We start from the raw sequence: 17,492 nt of genomic DNA, 5'->3' as shown, positions 1-17,492 counted from the left end.
TTTTTTAATAGGCTAGGATAGAAGAAGCACCTGGCTGGCTCAGTGAGTAGAGCATATGACTCTTGATGTCAGGGTTGTGAGTTCAAGCCCCATGTTGGGCGTGGAGATGACTTAAAAAAAAAAAAAAAAAGGCTAGAATAGAAAATAAAGTACAACATTCAGAGTGACAGTAAGTAATACTATAAAAAACGCTTGTACACACGTAGGTCTCCATGTAAAATATATTTCTATCGGTGTTTCAAATAAATAACTGGCAATGGATGTTAACTTATTGCTGTAATCATTTTACAATACATACATAAAGCAAAACAATATGTTGTACATCTAAAACTAATGCAATGTTATATGTAAATTTTCTCTCTCTTTAAAGAATTTAAAAACAAAATAAAAACAAGCACCCCTAGAAAATTTTGCTTCTAATGCAGAGTAATGCTTGAGGATCACTGAGCTAAAACAATGTTTAATCAATGATTACTGGCCATCAGAATCTCTTGGTGAGCTTATTGGAAATAGATACCTGAGTTCCACAACACCTGAGTTCCACATCACCCCCCAAAGATTCTGGTTCTGTAGGTCAAGGATGAGAGCCAGAATTTGAGTTCTAACATACTCCCTGGTGATGCTAATATTGTTGATCCAGAGACCACACTTTGAGTAACAGGCTCTAGTTTTTTTATGGACCAGGCATAAACAAACTATGCAGATAATAAATCACTGCACCCAGAGGTTGAAAGCAATCTTTAGATTCATCAAGTCAAACTTCTTATCAGATGGTTAAATTTCTTCCACAAAACACCCCACTAGTACCCAGCCCACTGAATCTTCTACCAACAAAGATGAACCAATGAATGTCCTACCATACCAGATATGAACCATTTACTGAAGCCAGATCAATCACCAACAATCTACGTTAAGTCCTAATGAAGATGAATGAGTTTCCTCAAGAAGTCCCAACTAAAGATTACAGCTCTCTTTTCTTGTTTTCATTTGATTATGTGTTGTTATTGTGGAACTATTCAAGTATGCCATTGTAACCTCTAAACATTCAATAAGGAGACTCGTAGGTGAGATTCACAGAACTTACTTTCACTAACTTTTGCTTTTATTTGTTCCCATAGGAAAAAAAAATAGTTTGAACCAGGGGAATATTCAGAACAATTTGATTTTATAATTAAAAGATTTTATTACTAAAAGGTGACTAAAAAATGCTGACATTTGAAATACTTCTGAGAGAAATTAGTTACATATTATCAAATAGTCTACTCTGTACAGTATTAAGGTAAAAAAAATGTGATTTTAAAGCACATTATAAAACACCTTATAAAACAACCATTTCTTCTTCACTAAGGACAACTAAAGACAATAGACTACTTTTTGAATGTTCATGGATATTTATAGTGCTCTAAAAATAATGATCAAGAAAGCAGCAATATCTACAAATTGATACATTCAGGGGTGCGTGGGTGGCTCTGTCCACTGAATGACTGAATCTTGATTTCGGCTCAGGTCATGATCTCAGGGTAGTGAGATCGAGCCTCGCATCAGGCTCCCACTCAACACAGTTTGCTAAAGATTCTTTCTCTCTCTCTCTGCCCCTCCCCACCCTCACACACTCTCTCTCTTTAAAAAAAAATTGAGGCGCCGGGTTGGTTCAGTCAGGTAAGCATCTGCCTATGGCTCAGGTCATGATCCCAGGGTCCTGGAATTGAGCCCCTGCATCAGGTTCCCTGCCCGGCAGGAAGCCTGTTTCTCTCTCTCCCACTCCCCCTGCTTGTGTTACTGCTGTTGCTATCTCTGTCTCTGTCAAATAAATAAATAAAATCTTAAAAAAAAAAAAAAAAACTAAAACACATCACTATAACAGAATATCATACATTTTAATGAAGTAAAACGCTTACATGTTTTTATAATATTTCAGTATTTCAGAGCATATTATTTTTGGAAGCAGAATAAAATGAAATTTTTAAAAAATAATAAAAGTAATTTATGCCAATAATACCAGAAGCACAATGCCACAGAGATATGAGGAAAGAGATCCAGCTGTGTTCCATTCTATAGTTATACATTCCTGCTATTCTTCCTTCTAATTCCAAAACTTCTGCAACATGGTTATATTATTCATCTTCTCTCCCTTCTTGCCACACCAGAATCAGCTGATATCCCTTTATATTGAGATAAACAAGGATCTGTTCAGGTCCTGAACCTCATTTTTTCTCCTACCCCTTATAGCCAGAAAAAATTACAATGTTAAAATAATCATTTTAAGAACTATAAAACTGTACAGAGTAACTTCCATTTTTTTACCTCAATGGCATCAGTAAAATTATAATAATTTCACTCTGTTACTCTTATGAACTCATTAAACACAAGAGACACCAATTCTACTAATTGCAAAAGAAGGAAATTCTGGCACAAGCTACAACGTGGATGAACCTTGAGGAAATTAAGTTAAGTGAAACAAGCCAGTCATAAAAACATATACATAGTATGATTCCATTTATATGAGGTACCCGGAGTAGTCAAAGTCATAGACTGAAAGGAGAAGAGTGGGTGACACAGCTGGAGGCAAGAGGAATGGGGAGTTATTATTTAACAGGTATCGTTTCAGTTTTGCAAGATGGAAAATATTATGGAGATTGGTTGCACAACAATGCCAGCGTACTTAACGTTATTGAATTGTACACTTAAAAATGGCTAAGATCTAGGTAGGGGTGCCTGGGTGGCTCAGTCGGTAAAGCATCCAACTCTTGATTTCGGCTCAGGTGATGATCTCAGGGTTGTGAGATCGAGCCCCACATCAGGTTCGCGTGCTGAGAATGGAGCCTGCTTAAGATTCTCTCTCTCTCTCAAAAAACAAAACAAAACAAAAAACAAAACTAAGATGGTAAATTTCAGTTTATGTGTATTTCACAATTAAATGTTAATAAAAAATTAATATGAAGAAAGTTGAGAGACAGAGAACACAAAATTACTAGTATCAGGAATGAAAGGTACAGTAGTGAAGATTTCATAGAGACTAAAAATAAAGTGAGAAAATATTATAAACAGGGGCACCTGGGTGTCACAGTTGGTTAAGCATCTGCCTTCGGCTCAGGTTATGATCCGAGGGTCCTGGGATGGAGTTCTGCAGTGGGCTCCCTGCTCAGGGAGGAGTCTGCTTCTCCCTCTGCCCCTCCCCCTGCTCATGCTCTCGCACACACTCTCTCAAATAAAATCTCTAAAAATATATTATAAACAACTTAATTAAGAATAAATTTTAAAATGCTATGAACTGAATGACAACACATTTAAAAATTAAGAACTTTATGGAAATAAATTCGCCAGCTTAGATCTTCACTGTCCAATAGAGGAAGCCACCAGCCACCTATGTCCATTTAAATTAAATTAAAACTTCAGTTTTGCACTCATGACATTTCAAATCTCAACTGTCACGAGTAGCTAGTGGATACTCTAATAGTGTACATACAGAACATTTCCCTCATCATGCAAAGTTCTATTCAACTATGCTGACTTATAGGAAATGCCCTGAATGGTGCAAACTGCCAAACTAGAAACAGAAGAAAAAGAAAATCCAAATAGCACCAGGCCCAAATAACTTTACTAGTAAATTAAACATTTAAAGAAATATAATACCCATCTTACATGAAATTCTTCCAGTAAAGATAAGAGAAAGGAATACTTCCTAACTAATTTTATGAGGCCAGTATTACTCTGCAACCAGAACCAAAGAAAGACATTACAAAAGAGAACTTACAGAGCCTGGGTGGCTCAGTCGGTTAAGCATCTGACTCTTGATTTCGGCTCAAGTCATGATCTCAGCACTGTGGGATCAAGTGCTGCATGGGGCTCCACGCTCAGCATGGAGTCTGCTTGTCCCTCTCCCTCTGCTCCTCCCCAGCTCACAATCTCTCTCTCTCAATAAATAAAATCTTAAAAAAAAAAAAAAAAGAACTTTATACCAATATCCTTCATAAACATAGGTGCTTACAAGACTAATATACTTAAAATATTAGCAAACTGAAAATATATAGAACATATATAAAATATATAAAACAAATAATAGATCACAACAAAGTAGGATTTATCCCATGAATGCAAGGTGGGTTTAGTACTGAAATAAGTCAGTTCACCACATAACACAATAAAAGAAAAAAACATGACCATCTCAGTAAAGAGAAATCATTTGACAAAATGAGCAAACAATAAAGAGAAGAGAAAGTCCTCAAACGGAGGTAATATATCTACAAAGATAATAAAGGTCATTTGGAAATCAGAAAAAAGAATTTTCCATCATTATAATACATTTCAAGTAAGCAAAGAAAGGATGATTATTCACTGACTTAGGAAGGAAGGCTATCTCCGTGGGGGAAAGCTGTCCATAAATTTATCCACAAACAAAATATCCAGGCAAAATACTGGAAAGACAGAAAAATATATAAAGGGATATTAAATTTTATAAAATATGTGCAAAATCTATAGACTAAAAAGTACAAGATTATTTAGAAACTTAATTAATAATCTAGAAATTATTTAGACATTTAGAGAAGACCTAAGTAAGAAGATTGAATATATTTAAGATGTCAATTCTCCCCCAAATTAATCTACAGATAATGTAATTCCAATCAAAGTCCCAGTGGCTTATCTGTATAAATTTATATGTTAATTCCAAAATATATATGTAAATGCAAAGGACTTCCACAGACAAAACAATGTTTAAGAATAGAGCTGGAATGGGGCATGCCTGAATGGCTCAGTCGCTTACTTCGCTCAGGTCATGATCTGAGCAGGGAGCCCGCCTTTCCCCCTCCCCCCACCCCTCCCCCTGTTCATGCTCTCTCTCTCTCAAATAAACAAATAAAATCTTTAAAAAAAAAAAAAAGATCTAGAACAGTAAAACTTTGAAAAATATGACTTAGAATACCTGATTTAATATAAAATTAAAGTAATCAAGACAGTGTGGTATCACCCTAAGAATAGACATACAGATCCACAGAACATAATGAGTCCAGAAATTGACCCAACATGCAGATCAACTGATTTTCAACAAAAGTACCAAGGTAAATCAATCAGAAAGAATAATCTTTTTCAATAAATGGTGTTGATTCAGCTAGATATCCACACACAAAATTATATATTTGACTCTTACATTACACTATATACAAAAACTAAGTTGAAGTGGATGATGAACCTAATTATAAAAGCTAAGGCTAAAACCATCAAGTTTCTAGGGAAAAAAAAGTATAAATATTCATGATCTTGGATAGGTTTCTTAGAACACAAAGAACACAGACCACAAAAATATAGTAATAATAATAAAATGAGGAGTTTTTTCATCAAAATTAAAAACTGCTTTTCAAGGACACCACTCAGATCATGAAAAGCCAAGCCACAGAATGGATGGATGGATGGATATGAAGAGATTTATAGACAGCTACAGATAGATGGACATAGATAGCCCCATCTATTTCAGTCTATTGATCTATACAACAGGAGATGTGCATCCAAAATATATAAGAATCCTTACAACCTAATAACAAAAAGACAACCAAACTTAAAAATGGGCAATGATTTGAACAGACACTTCACAAAAGAACATTTAAGAATGACCGATACACACATTAAAAAGATGTGCCACATCATTAGCAGGGAAATGCAAATTAAAACCACAATTAGAAGCCACTGTCCTTCCCACTAAACTGCCTCAAATTGAAAGACAAAAAGACCACTTAAATGAAATGGACAAACTACTTGAAAAATAAAACTTACCAGAACTGACAAAAGATGAAACATAAAAGAAAAACTTTACATTCTGTTTGAAAAATTTAATTCATAACTTAAAATCTCACACCAAGAAATCTCCAAGCCTAAATATTTACCTGAATTCTAGAAAACATTTAATAAAGCTGTAACTCCACGTGTAAACAAACTTTATCCATTTTAACAAAATATTAACAAATGGAATCCAGGAATATATAAATACCAATATTCTTCAGCCATTCCACAAGGTAAACTGGGAATATATAAAAAAATGTAGCGCGCCTGGGTGGCTCAGTCGGTTAAGCGACTGCCTTCGGCTCAGGTCGTGATCCTGGAGTCCCAGGATCGAGTCCCGCATCGGGCTCCCTGCTCCGCAGGGAGTCTGCTTCTCCCTCTGACCCTCCCCCCTCTCATGTGCTCTCTCTCATTCTCTCTCTCAAATAAATAAATAAAATCTTTAAAAAAAAAAAAAAAAATGTAATAAAGCCTAAGCCTATGTGACAAAAACTAACAATAATTAGCCCTAAATAACAAAATATGAGAACTAATTAACTGGGACTCACAAATTAATCAATGATGACAACTACCATGATTATCATTTAATGTAATCCTACAAGTTTTAGCAAAAATAATAAATTATATAATTTGAGCAGTCACTGGGAAAAAGAAATGAAATATTTTTAGTTGATATGGTTTCATGTACGGATAACTACATACTCAAATTTTAAAAGACTATTAGATTTTTAGGGGTTCCTGGGTGGTGCAGTTGGCTAAGCAGCCAACTCTTGGTTTCTGCTCAGGTCATGATTTCAGGTTCATGAGATGGAGACCCACTTTGGGCTCAGTGCTAGCCATAGAGCTTGCTTGAGATTCTCTTTCCCTCTTCCTCTAACCTCCCCCTTTAAAAAAAATTAAAATAACACAAAAGATGGGGCACTTGGGTGGCTCACTTGGTTAAGCATCCCACTCTTGGTTTCAGCTCAAGTACTGATCTCGGGGTCATGAGGCAAGCCCCTCCTTGGGCTCCACAATGGGCATGGAACCTACTTACAAAAATAAATAAAATTAAATTAAATTAAAAAAAGATAAAACTAAGGCAATGGCTTAACATAGTAGAAAAACGTATATACCCAAAAGCTAATACATACATAGTAATAATATAGTAATAAAATATTTCTTATAATAATACATACAAATAGGGGCGCCTGGGTGGCTCAGTCGGTTAAGCGACTGCCTTCGGCTCAGGTCATGATCCCAGGGTCCTGGGATCGAGTCCCACATCGGGCTCCATGCTCAGCGGGGAGCCTGCTTCTCCCTCTCCCTCTGCCTGCCACTCCCCCTGATTGTGCTCTCTATCTCTCTGACAAATAAAATCTTAAAAAAAAAAAAATACATACAAATAAAACCAATGACACTGGTATAGAAATATTAATATTTAGTAATATATAATTTTGTAAATATACAAATATTAACAGAATTTTAAACAATTTCCAAAAAGAGACTCCCACATATATAGAACTTAAATATATCTCAGTGCCAATTCAGTTCAGTGACAAAAACATCAACTATTTAGATGAAAAGATGAATTTTTTAACATGCGGTAGCATAAGATACTCATCTGGAAAAAAAATGAACCCTAATCTTATCCTACATCCAAAAATAAATTTCATTAAATGCTAAAACATAAAAAGCTTACAAGAAAATCCTTTATAGATCATAAAATGTTACTGAAAAGCATTAAAGATTTAAATAAATGGAAGACATACCAAGTTCATAGATAGAAGATTCAATATTACATACATACAAATTCTCTGTTGATCTATAGACTCAGGAAAATTCTAATCAATTCCCAACAAGATTTTGTTATTTTATTTTGTTTTGTTAGGAACTTGGCAAAGTACTTCTAAAATGAACACTGGCAAGAATAGGCAAAATATTCCTAAAGAACAATTTTCTGGGATGTGAACTATCAGATTATCAAGACTCACTGTACATCAAATTAATTAAAACAACATGGTACTGGCCCAGAAATAAACAAATAGCCCAACTGAAAATGTGGAAAAAAGCCCAGATACACGTTACAGAGTAGGTTTAGATCACCAGGAAAAGGAAATACTACTTGATAAATGGTGGTGAGACAATTTGTTAGCATTATGAAAAAAAACAAAGTAAGATCCGTAACCCAAGCTATATAAACAATTAAATCTAAGATAATTCAAGAGCTACATGTGAAAGATAAAATCAATGAACATTTCAGGAAATAATATATAAGGTCTTTCTGATCTCAGCCTAGATAAGCTTTTCCTAAAGAAAACTTTTTTTAAAAAGCAAACATAAAGGAAAAGACTCATACATTTACTATGATTCAACTATATTAAAATTAACTTCTGCTTATGCAAAAACTTTAAAAGACAAGTTATGAATTAGAAGTTATTTGCAATAACTATAAGTGATGAATTTTTCTTAAGGATATTTAGAAAACTTCTACAATTCAGTTAAGAAAAGACAACAACCGAATAGCAAGTGGGCAACAGATTTAATTAAACAGACATTTTGCCAAAGAGGAATCAGAAACAGCTAATAAACATGAAAAAATTCAACTAAATTATTAATCATGGAAATGCAGATTTTTAAAAATTATTGATTCCATGTTATACCTACCATATTGACAAAATTTAAAAGTCTGATAATATCACGTGTTGGCCAGATGTACAGTGAAAAAAACTCTAACCACAATGGTGTAAGTGTAAATAGATAAACTACTTAGGAAAATAAATTTTGCATTTCTGATAAAGTTGAGACTATACACAACATACACAGCCTAGGCCTGAGAAATCACCTTCCCATATATACTCTAGAGCAAGAGTAGGTAAACTGTGTCTGCATGCCAAATCCAGAAGCCACCTGTTTTTTGGGGGGAGTATTTCTGTTCAACCTATGAGCTAAGAATGCTTTTCACATTTTTAAATGGTTTAAAAAAAAAAAAGAAAAAGAAAATTTCCTGACACATGGAAAATTATGTGAAATTCAAAATTCAGTGTCCACAGTTTTATTAGAGACAAACACATTAATTCCTTTACATACCTGCCAGGAATGCACAGCTAAGTTGTTGCAATAGAAACAGGATGACCTATGACTACACTGAGACACAGGTTATGCTTCCATCACAGCAAATTTATTGCAGTGGTAACAATGAGACCTGTAATATTTTCTGCTATGCTAATGGAGTAGAGTAACAAGACCTTTCAATATCAGAAACAAAGAATAATAATTTTAGACCACTTGCCTAAAATAGCAATCAATGTACTTCCTACAATTTGACTTCGAGTCCTAAAATAAAGAAATTGGATCCCAAATATTACAGGTGGGCAATCTTTAAGTATGTTCATATTTGAGTGGAGATCAAAGAAACCCAACCGAAAGAACTAGACCGACTTTTACAACTGTGGTTTGAACAAAAGTTCTTTTTGAAGGGGCTATTTTAAAGGTGCCTGGGTGGCTCAGTCTTAAAATACTGAATTATACATTTAAAAATAATTAAGATGAGTGGCGCCTGGGTGGCTCGCTTGGTTGAGCAGCCACCAAGAGCCAACTCTTGGTGACTCTTGGCTTCAGCTCTGGTCATGATCTCAGGGTCCTGGGACTGAGCCCCACCTCTGGCTCTGCACACAGCGGGGAGCCTGCTTGAGGATTCTGTCTCTCACTCTCCCTCTGCCCCTCCCAGCCACCCCCGGCCACTCACACACATGCTCTCTTTCTCTCTCCCTAAATAAATAAATAAATAAATAAATAAATAAATAAATAAATAAATAAATCTTTAAAGAATTAAGATGGTAAATTTTATATTATGGTTTTTTTACCACAACTTTTTAAAAATAAATAAAAATTGGGCCGTCTGGGTGGCTCAGTCGGTTAAGCGTCTGCCTTCAGCTTGGGTCATGATCCCAGGGACCTGGGATCGAGCCCCACATCGGGCTCCCTGCTCAGCGGGGAACCTGCTTCTCCTTCTCCTTCTCCCTCTGCCATTCCTCCCGCTTGTATTCTCTGGCTCTATCTCTCTGTCAAATAAATAAATAAAATCTTTATTTATTTATTTATTTATTTCCTAAACAATTATAATTGTTTAGGAAAAGCTGTTTAGGAAAAAATATAAAATAAAAATAAAAATAAATAAAAATTGTAATGTATTTAATGAATAAATACACATCAGTGATAAATGAATGAGAGCTACATGCAACAGTATAGTCAAGTATCAGGAATATATAATAAAAAGAAAGTGGTAACATATACAGTTTAATTCAAAAACAATACAAAGTCCATAAACAAGCAAAACTAAAGAATATCTTGATTAATAATGCAGAGGTGGTAAAAAGTATAAGAAAATCGAGGAAATAAGCAAAATCCAGGATAATAGCTATTTGGAGAGAACAAAATGGGACTGAGGGATTGGCATGAAAGGCACGATGTGGCACATTTTTTAAAAGCTGGGTGGTGGGGCGCCTGGGTGCCTCAGTCGTTAAGCGTCTGCCTTCGGCTCAGGTCATGATCCCAGGGTCCTGGGATCGAGCCCCGCATCGGGCTCCCTGCTCAGCAGGAAGCCTGCTTCTCCCTCTCCCATTCCCCCTGCTTGTGTTCCCTCTCTCGCTGTGTCTCTGTCAAATAAATAAATAGAATCTTTAAATATAAATAAATAAATAATAAATAATAAAAAAATAAATAAAAGCTGGGTGGTGAAGCCAAGGGTTTTATTTTTAATATAGTTCACATGTTATAAATACTTTTGTATTTAATATTTTATAAAAATATTTTCTAGGGCGCCTGGGTGGCTCAGATGGTTAAGCGTCTGCCTTCGGCTCAGGTCATGATCCCAGGGTCCTGGGATTGAGTCCCACATCGGGCTCCCCGCTCAGCGGGGAGCCTGCTTCTCCCTCTGACCCTCTCCCCTCTCACGCTGTTTCTCTCTCGCTCGCTCTCTAAAAAATAAATAAAATCTTTAAAAAAAAAATTTTTTCTAAATACTCCAAGAAACTAGGATAGCATATATTCAAAGGGTAAGGAAAACTTTTTTAACCAAGACTGAAAACTGTGATGGTAAAAAAACCAAATTTTTTATATTAAAAACATTTGTTTAGGGGCACCTGGGTGGCTCAGTCAGTTGAGCCAACTTCAGCTCGGGTCATGATCCCAGGGTCCTGGGATCAAGTCCCACATCCGGCTCCCTGCTCGGCAGGAAGTCTGCTTCTCCCTCTATCCCCTCCCCCCTGCTTGTGTTCGCTCTCTCTTTTGCATGCTCTAGCTCATAAATAAATAAATAGATAAATAAATAAATATTTTTAAAAATACATTTGTTTAGGAAAAGCTGACACAAACAAAAGGAAACAAAGGAAATCAAAAACCCCTACTCCATTATTAAAAGAACATTAGATCATATATTTTAAAAGTTAAATTTTCTGAATGAATGATTGTCTTATCTTTTTAAAAGTATACCTGAATCTTCTTTCAGATTTATCCTTTACTATGCCTACTATGACTCACCTTAGCAACTACTATTACAGAATTTAAAAAGCTTCTCCCTCTGACCCTCCCCCCTCTCATGTGCTTGGCTCTCTCTCATTCTCTCTCAAATAAATAATAAATCTTTAAAAAAAAAATTCTTTTTTTTTTAAGATTTTCTTTATTTGTCAGAGAGAGAAAACAAACGGGTGTAACAGCAGGCAGAGGGAGAAGCAGACTCCCCACTGAGCAAGGAGCTTGATGTAGGATTTGATCCCCAGGACCCTGGGATCATGACCCAAGCTGAAGGCAGACGCCCAACCGACTGAGCCATCCAGGCATCCCTAAATTTTATTTTTTTAAAAAGATTTTATGTATTTAGAGCGCACGTGTGCACATACAAGCAGGGGCAGGGGCAAAGGGAGAGGGAGTGAGGGATTCTCAAGCGGACTCCATGCTGAGCATGGAGCCCTGATGATGTGGGGCTTGATCTCAGGACCCTGAGATCATGACCTTAGCTGAAATCAAGAGTCAGACGCTCAACTGACTGAGCCACCCAGGTGCACCAGGCTTTTTTTTTTTTTAAAGATTTTATTTATTTATTTGAGAAAGAGAGAATGAGAGACAGCACGAGGGGGAAGAGGGTCAGAGGGAGAAGCAGACCCCCCGCTGAGCAGGAAGCCCGATGCGGGACTCGATCCAGGGACTCCAGGATCATGATCTGAGCCGAAGGCAGTCGCCTAACCAACTGAGCCACCCAGGCGCCCAAAAAAGAATATTTTTAAAAATAAAATTTAAAAGCCTACAAATTGTCATGAAAAAACTTTAAGAAATGGGAAAAGAGTATTCATTTAAAAAATATTTATAACTAGACAATACAGAGGAGCCAGTCCAAATGTTGAACTTATTAAAAACTGCTTAAATTCAAATTCAATAGGAGTTAAGAAAATGCAGGATAAAGTTAACACTGTGCTATTTCATATCCATCAGATTGCCAAACCTGAAGAAGAGCTACAATATACATTAATGGGATGACGGGGTATTCTTATACATTTCTGATGGAAATGTAAGGCATTCAAATTTTGAAAAGTAGGCTAGCAACATCTATTAAAATTACACATACCCTTTACTGAACAATACCCACTCGTTGTAATCTACGTATACATATAAAACTACTAGTATATAAGGACATTTTTTTTTAATCCATATAAGGACATTATTATTTTTTCTTTTAAGATTTATTTATTTGACAGAGAGAGACACAGCGAGAGAGGGAACACAGCAGGGGGAGTGGGAGAGGGAGAAGCAGGCTTCCTGCCAAGCAGGGAGCCTGATGCGGGGCTCGATCCCAGGACCCTGGGATCATGACCTGAGCCGAAGGCAGACGCTTAACCGACTGAGCCACCCAGGCGCTCCATTTAAGGACATTCTTAAGGGATTTTTAATGTATCATCGTTTATCATGGTAAAAAACTAAAATAATATCAATGCCTAACAGGGCAAATGATGACTTGTACATCTAAACCATGGGACATTATACTATATTGGAGCTATCCCAGTTGAGGTGGAAGAATATCATGAAGTACTCCTGAATGAGTGAAGCTAGGTAGAAAAATCTTAGGTATATGATGATCCTACCTGTTGAACAAAAAATAAAAAAGCTTCAAAACCCTTACATATATATATATATCTGTATACATTTATGCATATAATGATTTTAGAAGCAGTGGAGAAAAAAATGGAAGACTACCTACAAAGCTGTAGGTGGGGTGCGGGGATAGGGACAATGATATGAAAGACTGGGGCACCTGGGTGGCTCAGTCGATTAACCGTCTGCCTTTGGCTCAGGTCAAGATCCCAGGGTCCTGGGATGGAGCACCCCATCAGGCTCCCTGCTCAGCAGGGCATCTGCTTCTCCCTCTCCCTCTGCCCCCTCCCTCCACTTGTGCTCTCTTTCGTGCTCTTTCTCTCCAATAAAATAAAATATTTTTTTGAAAAAGCATTAAAAAAAAAAAGGAAAGACTAAGTGAAAAGACAAAACGTTACTTGTAAAAAATCATATATGATCAGATTCATCAGTCTGTTTCTGTATTACAGGAAGTAGTTAATGTTATGAAGATCCAAATACAGACCTAAAGGATGAATTTTTTTAAAGCCATCTTGTGATACACAATAAAATATCCTATGACAGCATTATATGCTGTGAAGGCAGACTGTATTTTCCAAATATGGCTGCAACAGTATCTCCCATCTACATGGTGGTCTACAATGTGACTTTGACCCTTCTATCAAGAAGTGAGGTCTGAATATACTTTTCTCCTAAATCTGAGCAGGCTTGTGACTGACTCCCTCGTAGCCAAAAGAATGTGGTGGAAGTGATGCTGTGTGACTTTTGAACATAGGTCAGAGAAGATGCAGCTTTTGCCTTATTCAATGAATTACTCCTGCTTGGAGCCTGAGCCACCATGAAAAAAAGGCTGACTACCCTGAGGCTGCCATGCTATGAGGAAGGCAAGGCAACAGGGAGAGCATGTACAGGTGCTCAAGCTGGCAGTCCCAGTTTTTGTGCCCTCAAAGCCCAGACTAGACATGAATGAATGAGCTTCCAGATTATTCCAAAACCACTAAAGATCCGGAGAGTTAGTTACCTCTCACTATGTAGTCTTAAAAAATGCTTATCTCTCAAAAATATTAACAAACTAATTCCAAAGAGAAAGAAGGTACTCACAGATCCTACTAATGGAAGTTACCTTCAGAAAAAAAAAATGCATATTCTCCTTGACTCAGTAACTCTAGATAACAAAATTTATCCTCATAAGAACACAAACATCCTTTGATGATTCATGAGTTCTATTCTTAGAATTTATTCTACAGGGCGCCTGGGTGGCTCAGTTGGTTAAGCGACTGCCTTCGGCTCAGGTCATGATCCTGGAGTCCCTGGATCGAGTCCCGCATCGGGCTCCCTGCTCGGCGGGGAGCCTGCTTCTCCCTCTGACCCTCCCCCCTCTCATGTGCTCTCTCATTCTCTCTCTCTCAAATAAGTAAGTAAAAATCTTAAAAAAAAAAAAAAAGAATTTATTCTACAGAAAAGGATACACTCCCTTTGTCTACTTCAACAAGTAGACAAAAATGTGTATAGGAATACATATACTCAATATTGTTTGTAATAATGAAAAACTGAAAATAAAATACACATACATAAAAGAGTAAGTTGGTTAAATTATAATACAGCCATACAATAAAATACCAAGTAGCCATCAGAAAGGATAGAATAGGCCAAAATCCACCAACATAGAAAGACGTTTAGGCAGTTGAATGAAAAAAGCAAGAACAGTACCTACCATATGATCCCTACAGACATATAAAAATCCCCATCCACCATATATAGATCTATATATATTCACAGAAAAAAAGTCTGGAAAGATATATTTAAACTTTTAAAACTGATTATTTTTAGAGAATAATAAAGACAAAGGCTTTCATTTTCTGCTTTTTTCATTTTTATACTGTAAAATTGAATGTATTACTTTTATAATCCTAAAAAACAAAGTTGGGTTTTTTTCCTAAGAGAATCATGTAATGCAGAAAGAATATAAACAGAAAATTAAGAGACCCTGTAAACAAAGTAGAAACCTTTACTGAATAGTAAGTATAAGCTTCTATATGATTCATACATACACAAAGCATGGCTTTATTTCAACATTAATAACCGTGAGAACAAAATGCTTACTAAAAAAAAGTATAACTCTTATAATTAAGATTAATTTGCTGAAGATACTAACAGGGTGATGAGATCTAAACTAAATCAAATTGTACCATCATATTAACAGGCCCTAACTAAACACTGTTACAGATAAATGCTCTATCTAGACTCAATTATTATCTATTTAAAGACATGACTGGTTTTTTTCTAAAGTGGTACTTACAGTTCTCTACAATTTCATCAAAAACTGCACCAGTTTTCTGCTCAAACTGAAAAAGCAAAAAAGGAAAGAGAAAAATAACATTATTGTCACATTCTATCATACTTTCTGGTATCCCTCCTCACTCCCCCAAAAGCTGTAATTTTCAATACAAAGTATACAAATTCACAACATAAACAAAACGCTGCCAGAGTAAAATATAATTTAGAACTAATAAAAGAAATCCTCATGTGAAAACCCCCAAACCAAAAATAGATAAATACATGCCCTCATATAAAAAACTTGTTTTTAAATTACTTTTAAGTCACAAGATACATACAGTCGTGTACAGTTATAATGACAGCCACACTTATGGAGAACTAACTAACACTGATAACTACTTAAAACCTCTAACCAAAATTAAACAGAACAATCAGCATCAAATAGGTTTTGCTTGGCCAGAAATCTGCTGCTCTGCAGATGAGTTAGCCATGTTACAGGGATGCTCCTATTTCAGTATGTTAGGGCCTAAGACAGAAGCAGAGCCAAGTCTGAGGTAATTTTGGATCTTTAAGACAGAGATGCAAGGGGTGGGGCTCACTCAAGGGTGAAGCATGCAACTCTTGATCTCCGGGTTGTGAGTTCCAGCCCCATGTTGGGTGTAGAAATTTTTTTTTTACAAAGGGATATATATAAAAATAACTAACAGAGACCGGGGTGAGGGGCGAACCACAGCAAAGACAACTCTACCCAGAAGCTAAAGACACTCGCATGGTCCACTTTAGTCTGTAAAGGTCTCCTCCTTTTGGCAACTATGAGCATTCCAGCCTCTTGTTTTTCTTCCTACTATTCATCAATGAGGCAAGAACACAAGGAAGGCTGCTTTTGATAAACCTTGCCCAATAAAACCCAGAGTGTGTCTCCCCATTCAAGTGAGAAACTTTGCAGAAAAAAAGAACTACCTAGATACTTATGCAACTACAGAGGAAAGACAACAGCTGGCTGTAGTAATCAATAGTATCTGATATGTATAAATGTGAAGAGACAACCAATGATCCCAGGTTTCTGAAATAACTATGTGAAGGAGAAGGCTCAAGGTGAATAAACAGAACCACCACCCTAGAAGGAAAACAATTAATTTACAGAAAGGAAACTTCTATGACATAAAAAAACTAAAAACAACCACGAAAAGGAGACGAGGGAATATTTGGAAACAAGAAAATGACTGCAAAATTAAAATTTTATTGGAAAGCCTAGTGATAAAGTTCTGTTTCAAAAACAACATAAAGTCAAAGAGCTAGAAAAGACAGCCTACATGATGACATGGAAAGACTGAAGCAGTAGGTCTAAGAGCAAACTCAAAGGCATCCCCAAAAGGGAGAATAATGGAAAGGTGAAATAATAGAAGAAAATTTTCCCGAACAGAAAATACAAATATTTGAGATTGAATGGGCCTACTAAATACCAAAGAGGAGATGGAAAAAGATACATCCTGGTGAAATATCAGAATTCCAAAAGAAAAGAGCAGAGGAGTAAAAAGAATTATAGTGTAGGTGACTCATAAAACACATTTAACATAACTGAACTCAACTATATAAACGTGAAAAAGAAAGGAAAGAAATAGTAAAGGCCACTCCACCTACCAACTACCCAATGAGTTATGCCCCAAAATAAAACAGAAATGGGACATATGACTCGGCAAGCCAAACAACGAAAGTACTTGTGTGCACCGAAGGGGATCCAAATGTTTAAAGATAAGATACATTTTGTACACTACTACCCCTGTACACTTTGCATGCACAACCAAAGTACAATCTTGCTCAATGATGTAAGAAAAGATAAAACATAGTAGTGACATTACCCATGGTGACATGTCTATACTTTATGGGTAACTTAAGATTTTCTAAGGTAATTTGGATTATGTACCATTTCACTTTGTGAGCTGATTATAAAACTGACGGGATAATATAGTATTGTGATTTAGTCTCCTAACAGTTTCTCTGTTCTATAAGAAACAAGAATCAGGCTGACATCACACTTCTCTGCAAGATGGGACACAAAAGATCAATGATTTTCATGTTCAAAAAGAAAAAAAAGAACTTAGACCACACAAATTTTATTATGAAAAATACTTAACAAAATGGAAATGAAATACATTAATTAAAATTATACTGGGCACAAGAAACAATAGCAACTGATTATGACTCAGAAGAAATGAAAAAACCTAGATGGGAAGAACATGAGAAGACACTTCAGAAGACACTTGTTTGGCAAAAATTCTACAATTTTCTTCTCTATGGTTCAAAAACAAAACCTTTGTTTTCTTACCTCTCCTTCCCTC

At 36.1% G+C, this 17,492-nt stretch overlaps 1 protein-coding gene and 1 non-coding gene across 2 annotated transcripts in view; one reads left to right on the top strand and one right to left on the bottom strand.

Moving 5' to 3' along the window:
- The window catches only part of ZMYM4 (zinc finger MYM-type containing 4), an 84,892-nt gene extending 69,683 nt beyond the window's left edge, over nucleotides 1-15,209 (bottom strand). The window contains exon 1 of the mRNA XM_021683687.2: nucleotides 15,176-15,209. The gene's annotated coding sequence lies outside the window, so the exon portion shown is untranslated. The remainder of the gene's footprint in view (nucleotides 1-15,175) is intronic.
- On the top strand, nucleotides 8,884-8,967 carry LOC123324766. The gene has a single exon (XR_006540032.1). It is a non-coding gene; the product is annotated as a small nucleolar RNA SNORA1 (small nucleolar RNA).
- Nucleotides 15,210-17,492: the final 2,283 nt, after the last annotated feature.

The sequence above is a fragment of the Neomonachus schauinslandi genome, chromosome 4, assembly GCF_002201575.2.
Source record: "Neomonachus schauinslandi chromosome 4, ASM220157v2, whole genome shotgun sequence".
NCBI lineage: Eukaryota > Metazoa > Chordata > Mammalia > Carnivora > Phocidae > Neomonachus > Neomonachus schauinslandi.
The sequence above is the reverse complement of the archived record's forward strand: the minus strand, read 5'-3'. Positions and strand labels throughout refer to the sequence as shown.